Source organism: Peromyscus maniculatus, chromosome X (assembly GCF_049852395.1).
Source record: "Peromyscus maniculatus bairdii isolate BWxNUB_F1_BW_parent chromosome X, HU_Pman_BW_mat_3.1, whole genome shotgun sequence".
NCBI classification, from domain to species: Eukaryota; Metazoa; Chordata; class Mammalia; order Rodentia; family Cricetidae; genus Peromyscus; species Peromyscus maniculatus.
Window position 1 is genome coordinate 35,373,892 of NC_134875.1, and position 6,783 is coordinate 35,380,674.

The 6,783-nt window shown below is 40.6% G+C and overlaps 1 pseudogene; it reads right to left on the reverse strand.

The window, feature by feature from the left end:
• Positions 1 to 5,851: 5,851 nt before the first annotated feature.
• On the reverse strand, positions 5,852 to 6,783 carry LOC102905488 (prefoldin subunit 6 pseudogene; annotated as a pseudogene).

Consider the following 6,783-nt stretch of genomic DNA (forward strand, 5'->3'; position numbering starts at 1 on the left):
TCTACCTCCCAAGTACTGGGGTTACATGCAAGAGCCACCATACATGTGCCATCATATCCTGTCTCTTTTTGTAGTTTCTTTATTTTTTTTACATTTTAATGTGGTGGTAATCTAATTGTATTGAAATATTATTTTGATTTGTACTGAAATATTAATTTGATTGTATGTTAATAAATAAAGTTGTCTGGGGGTCAGAGCTATTAGAGCCATAGCAAGAGTGTGGCGGTGGTGGCACACGCCTTTAATCCCATAAGATCTCTGTGTGTTCAGGGATACAGCCAGCATTGGAGACATATGCCTTTAAGACCTAGGGGGCTGTACATTCAGACAGTGACGAGGCAGTCATGTGTTTGGGTTTACAACCAATGAGAAGGCAGAACAACATACTTTAAAAATACGAACCGAGAGGAAGTAGGTCTCTTTTCGCGAAGCTGGGACAGCAGGAGGAAGGGTGAGATTTTAGCTCTGAGCTCTGACCTCTCGGCTTTCTCTTTTAAAAAAAAAAAAAAAAAAAAAAAAAAAAAAAAAAAAAAAGATGTAGATGTAACCAACCGTCTTATTAAATAAGAAACACAGAAACAATGTAAAAGAGAAAGCCGAGAGGTCAGAGCTCAGAGCTAAAATCTCACCCTTCCTCCTGCTGTCCCAGCTTCGCGAAAAGAGACCTACTTCCTCTCGGTTCGTATTTTTAAAGTATGTTGTTCTGCCTTCTCATTGGTTGTAAACCCAAACACATGACTGCCTCGTCACTGTCTGAATGTACAGCCCCCTAGGTCTTAAAGGCATATGTCTCCAATGCTGGCTGTATCCCTGAACACACAGAGATCTTATGGGATTAAAGGCGTGTGCCACCACCGCCACACTCTTGCTATGGCTCTAATAGCTCTGACCCCCAGACAACTTTATTTATTAACATACAATCAAATTAATATTTCAGTACAAATCAAAATAATATTTCAATACAATTAGATTACCACCACATTTTAAAATTATTAATTTGTGGGTGTATGAGTGTGTGAAAGTGAATGTATGTGGGCATACACTGCCGTGGTGTATGAGTAGGGGCCAGAGGACAATTTGTAGGAGTCAGGCACCTTTACATACTGAGCCTTCTCACTTCTGGTTGTTTTTTAAAACCTCGCTACTGTTTTTTCTTTTGTATTTTTCAAAGAAAATATGTGAAAATTTCCATATTATAAAATGTACAAACATAAAGGTATAATATCAATAAATAATAATAGCAGCATCTCAGGCTGGAGATATGGCTAAGTAATAGAGCACTTGCTTAAAATGTACAAAGCCCTCGGTTATATGCCCCGCACTCAAAAAAAAAAAAAAAAAAGCTAGTGTTTTTGGAGTAATTGACCTAAGTGAGGCACTGTGGCAAGTGATTTCATAGATTACCTCACTTAATCCTCAGAGTAATAATTAAGTAATAATTAGCATTTTCACTTTGTAGGTAAAGAAACAGAAGGAATGGAGGTTAAGGAATGTAGCTCAGTTTCTATAATTGGATGGATGGATGGATGGGTGGATGGATAGATAGATATTTCAATATATATACTACATATGCTTTTGTAGTTGTTTGGTTTTGGTTGGCCTGGGAATTGAACCCAGGACTTCATGCTTACGAGGCAAGGACTTGAACCACTGAGCTATATTCCTAGCCTGGTGTGTGTTTTTGAAAAACAAAAATGACTCTGAGCCTTGTAAAGCATGCCTATCAGTCAGAAGGCTGAACCAGGAAGATTGTAAATTTGAGGCCTGCCTAGCTTATATAATGAGACCCTGTCCCAAAAAGAAAGAGAAACAAACAGAAAAGCACAAATGAGATCATGCCATACATGTTTTTTTTCTTTTTTAATTTTTTTAATTTTTTGAGATTATAAAATAATTACATAATTTCCCCCTTACATTGCCTCCCTCTAAACTCTCCCATGTACTCCCTTTTTTGCTTTAATTTATATAATACACAAACTGCTCAGTCTGTATAACTTCACTTGTATGCATATGTTTTCAGGACTAGCCATTTGGTATTGGATAACTAATTAGTGCACTCCTCCTTGGGAAAGACTTTCTCCTGCTCTCACCATTCCTTAGTTGCCTATAGATCTTTGTGCAGGGTTGAGGCCTCACATGGTTTACCCCATCCACATTGGCATGTCTATTGATATCGTCCTTCTTCTGGTCATGTTTAAGCAGCCTTTTTTGGTAAGACTTCATGGGTGTAGCTTCTGATAATTCTAGTAGACACAATCTTACAGCAAATTCCCTGATCCTCTGGCTCTTACGATCTTTCCTCCCCTCTTCCTCAGTGATCCCTGAGCCTTAGGTATAGGAGTTGTGTTGTAGATATAATTAGTTGGGACTGGGTTCCACAACCCAGAAAAGAATGAAATCATGAAACTTTCAGGTAAATAAAGAAACTAGAAAAATCATTGAGTGAGGAAATCCAGACCTAGAAAAACAAACATCAAACATCACACATTTTCTCTCATCTCAGGTTCCTAGCTCCTAATCTTCAGATGTGAGGATACTGCCTGTACACATTAAAAAAAAAAAAAAAACCTGCAGGAAAGTGAAAGGGACCATGTAGGCGGGTGGTGGTAATAGAGAAGGGAATAGCAGGATACAAGTGATTTGAAGGGGGAATGGAAAAAGAGGAGGGGGGCTTTAATTAAGGAGGAGGAGGGAAATAAATACAGTAAAATAGCGGTAAGGATGTCTTCAAGCTACTTGAGCACTCTACCAACTGTGCTGCACTGCCAGCCAAACCCAGTTCCCTTCTGGCAGCATATTCAAGCCCCTACAAGAAGTCTGGTAGGTGCAATGAAGTCACAAAACTCCAGCACTCCTGCTTTCCTAAACGGGCCTTTTCAAATTCTAGGGTCAGAACCCCATGCTCTGACACCCATATTACTTTAGAAGTCCTCAACTGCATGAACTGGAGCATCATCAGGGTTTGGGGGAAGTTGGAGGGGAGAATGGGAGGTAACCATGATCCTAATACATTGTATACATGTGTGAAATTCTCAAAGAATAAGAATCCCCACACTTCCCTGAGGTTCTCTCTTCTATTAAAATCAACCAAGAGGAGACCCATGCACTCCAGTTATGGTCTCAGAGCAGAACAACTATCAAGCTTCACCACCCATTTTCCGCCTTAAAAACGGAGGTAGGAGTGTTGTCCCAGACATTCTCTATGCCCAATAGCCTCACAGTCACTGTCTACCTTGAGTCCATCAGGGACCATTCTCGTCAGATCAGCCTTATGAAAAGAGGAAAAGGGGCTATTTGTGGAGAGAGAGTCAGCGGGAGAGGGGGAGGGGAACAGGTGAGGGTAATGTGGAATGAGTATGAGTGCCATGTTATACATATACAAAATGTCATAAGGAAACCCATCATTTGGTACACTAAGTAAAAAAAAAAAAGAACAGCTGTCGCCATTTAAGTTAGTCACCAGAAGAAGCGCCAGACTCCATAACTACCCAACATCTAACCCACATTCATTTTCATTTGGCTCTGTACATCCTCCACTCTGGCCCCCTCTCCCATGTTTTCCTAACTACTGAAATATTTCCACTATATCCATTATGAACAAAACCTATATTCTCAGTTCCCTTTCCCCATGCTCCCTTCGTCTGATTCTTAAAGACACCTGGATCCTTCCTGAAATCAATGCTTTCTCTTCAGCTTTCAAATTATGGTTGCTTTTTCTCCCACAGGAGGTGGAGGTAGGGGAATAGATTTTTGCCCTGTTCCTACTGAAACTTAGACAACATTCCCCACTGTCACATATGTTAATGGTATTTGGGCATGAGACATTTAGAAGATATTAAGGATCAGATGAGGTCTTTAGGATTGGTCCCTCATGATGTATTAGTGGTTTTCCAAAAGAAGAAAAGAAAGACCCAAATTAGGAAGGTTGCTGTGTCTCATGGTGTAATGTTCTCTGCCACGTCATCACCCATCAGGAAGTCTTTCACCAGATGTCTGAATCCTGCTCTTGGACTCTCTAAAGCATGGGCTAAATAAACCTCCTTTATTTATAAAATACACAGTTTATGGTATTCAGTTATGGCAACAGAAAGTGGACTAAGGCACACCCAATCTATGCCACCTGCCCGTTTTGCCCAGGTCCAGGTAGCTGAAAGTGACTAGAGAAAAACAGAACCATGCTGACTGGCTTCATTTTAAATTCATGAATGTGAATCTTAAGTGGTCTCTTAATGCTTCCTGGCAATCATATTATATATCACAAGACTAGTGCTATCCAATATAAATTTTTGGAGTGATGGAAATGTTCTATACTTTGTGCCACCCCAAACAGTAGCCATGAGTACATACAGCTACTTATATTTACTTTCAAATAATTAAGTGGCTCTTTTAAATTCATTCCTTAGTTATATTACCCACATTTCAAGCTTAATAGTCACATGTGGCTAGTGGCTATGTGATAGACACTGTAGTCTAGACAATTGACTTTCCTGCTTGTCTAGCTATTTCCATTTTCCACCGTTGTCCATAAATTCCTATCATTCCACCTACCCACTTAAACCAGCATCTATACCCATATACTCTGTCTTTTCTCTTGTTGATATATATACACACATACATATATATGATATATATATATATATATATGTGTGTGTGTGTGTGTGTGTGTGTGTGTGTGTGTGTGTGTGTGTATGGCATATGTGTATGTATGTAGACACATACCCACACATCAGTGGCTCTCAAGGTGTGATCTAAGGACCACGGAATGTCCATGAGTTTAATATTGTCAATTTGTGCTATTATAACCAAATATCTGAGGCATGGTAGTTTATACATACAAGGAGTCCATTTCTCATTTATTTATCATTACTGGTTTGTTACTGTTGGTAAGTGGAAATCCATTTGTTTGTAGCTAAAATAATGCCACAAACTGATGAGTTTTAAAGAAAAGAGGCTTATTTTGGCCCACAGTCCTGGAGGTCCAAGGACAATAGGATGCATCTGGTGAAGGCCAAGGTACTGCAGGTTATCACAAGAAAAGAGACAGAGTCTCCCTATGTAGCCCAGGCTGGCTTTAAAGTCACTGTCCTCCTGTCACACCCTCCCAAGTGCTGAGTTTTATAGGAATGAACCATCTTGGAGGAGACACAGAGGTCCTTGTGCTCACAGATAATCACTAGGGAAACCAGGAATGTTAAACACACAGGGCTGGCTCTTCAAAGAGAGAGATGTATAACCTGTTTTCTGCCCAGAAGGCTGGGGACAGAGGTGGTTAATAGCCTGGTGACCTCTGTGCTATCTGTATGGCCAGGACACATGGGTTCCCCCAGACTCTTATATTTATCTCACTCACTCTATAACACTACCCTCCCCCAGGCCCTTATGAACATTGTTTACCTTGAGCCTACTTCCCTCTTTAATTTATAGAACCTACCTTTATAGAAGATGTCACTTGTATTTTCAAGAGTTTTGATGTAATCATTTCTTAAGCTTTGTTGTACACATGGGACTAAGTTAATTATCACCAGGAAACTTTTTTTCCAAATTGTGCTGTGCTTAAATTTGTGTGAAATAAACTACTCAGTATCAGACTCTCAAAGTTGTTTGTTTGTTTGTTTGTTTGTTTGTTTGTTTGTTTTGAGACAGGGTTTCGTGTAGCCCAGGCTGGCTTCAAACTTACTATATATATAGTGGAGACTGGCTTTAGACTTCTGATCCTCGGGCCTCCACCTTTCAAGTGCTAGGATTACAGGAACACATCACCTCCCTCCCCACCATTTGTTTATGTTTCTAGTTGATCTTTGGGGAGTTTTAATTTTCACCTGCACTGGGAGCATATGAGTACCCTGCTGGACTCTCAAAGTTTGAACCAACACGGGCCGCTGAGTTGTGTTGAACTGGACTTCCTTCTTGCCTTACACGGATGGAACACTCTGCTGGATACTCTGATGGCTGTGGTGTTTGCAGAGACCCCTCACTGGAACCATAACCCCGTCTCTTTATGAAAACACATTGGACAAAAGCAAGTTCTACCCAATATCTCAGCAGACTCAGTAAAACTGTCAAATCCATCAAAATTTAACCTATACTACTCTAGTCAACTCATTTACTGACCTGTTAGGGTTCACTTTAAACTGAGTGAGTGGAGAAGAGAGAAAGCTTGGGTGGGCTTTTCCTTCATATCTTTTATACAAGCAGTATAGGACTTTGATGTGTTTCTCTTCTGATCAAAATTGCATTGTTTTTTCCTACACTTTCTGTAGGTCCAGATTATACTGATAACTCTTTTGTTTTGTCCCCCCACTTCTGTTTACATTTTATTGGCTACTATAGTATAGACCCTGAAACTGCATCATTCCCTCTCCTTCCCCTATCATGGGGTCAGACCTTCCCAGGAGCCCCTGCCTTTACTGCCTGGACCCGCGTAAACTCCTGCTGCGGCTGTGCAAGGCATTCCCTTTGTTGCTCAGACTGTTGCTCAGTGTCACAGGCTGACACTGACATTCATAGTGCTCCATTTCTGCTGTGATATACTCTAGCCTTTCCCCACAATAGCTAGAGTCTCCCCTTGGAGACTCTTTGACAAACACAGGATCCAGAAGTTTAAAGACCACGTTGGATCCATCTCGCAAGGACAGTTCCTCCCTCATCCTCCCTCACAATATTCTTTTCTGATAGCTTTGGCTCAAGCTTTGTCCTCTCGGACAAGGGTTTACTCAAATCTTCTGGCAGCTGTTGGTGTTTCTCCACTTCTCCCTGTAGCTTCTTTTAGATCATCTCAGGCAT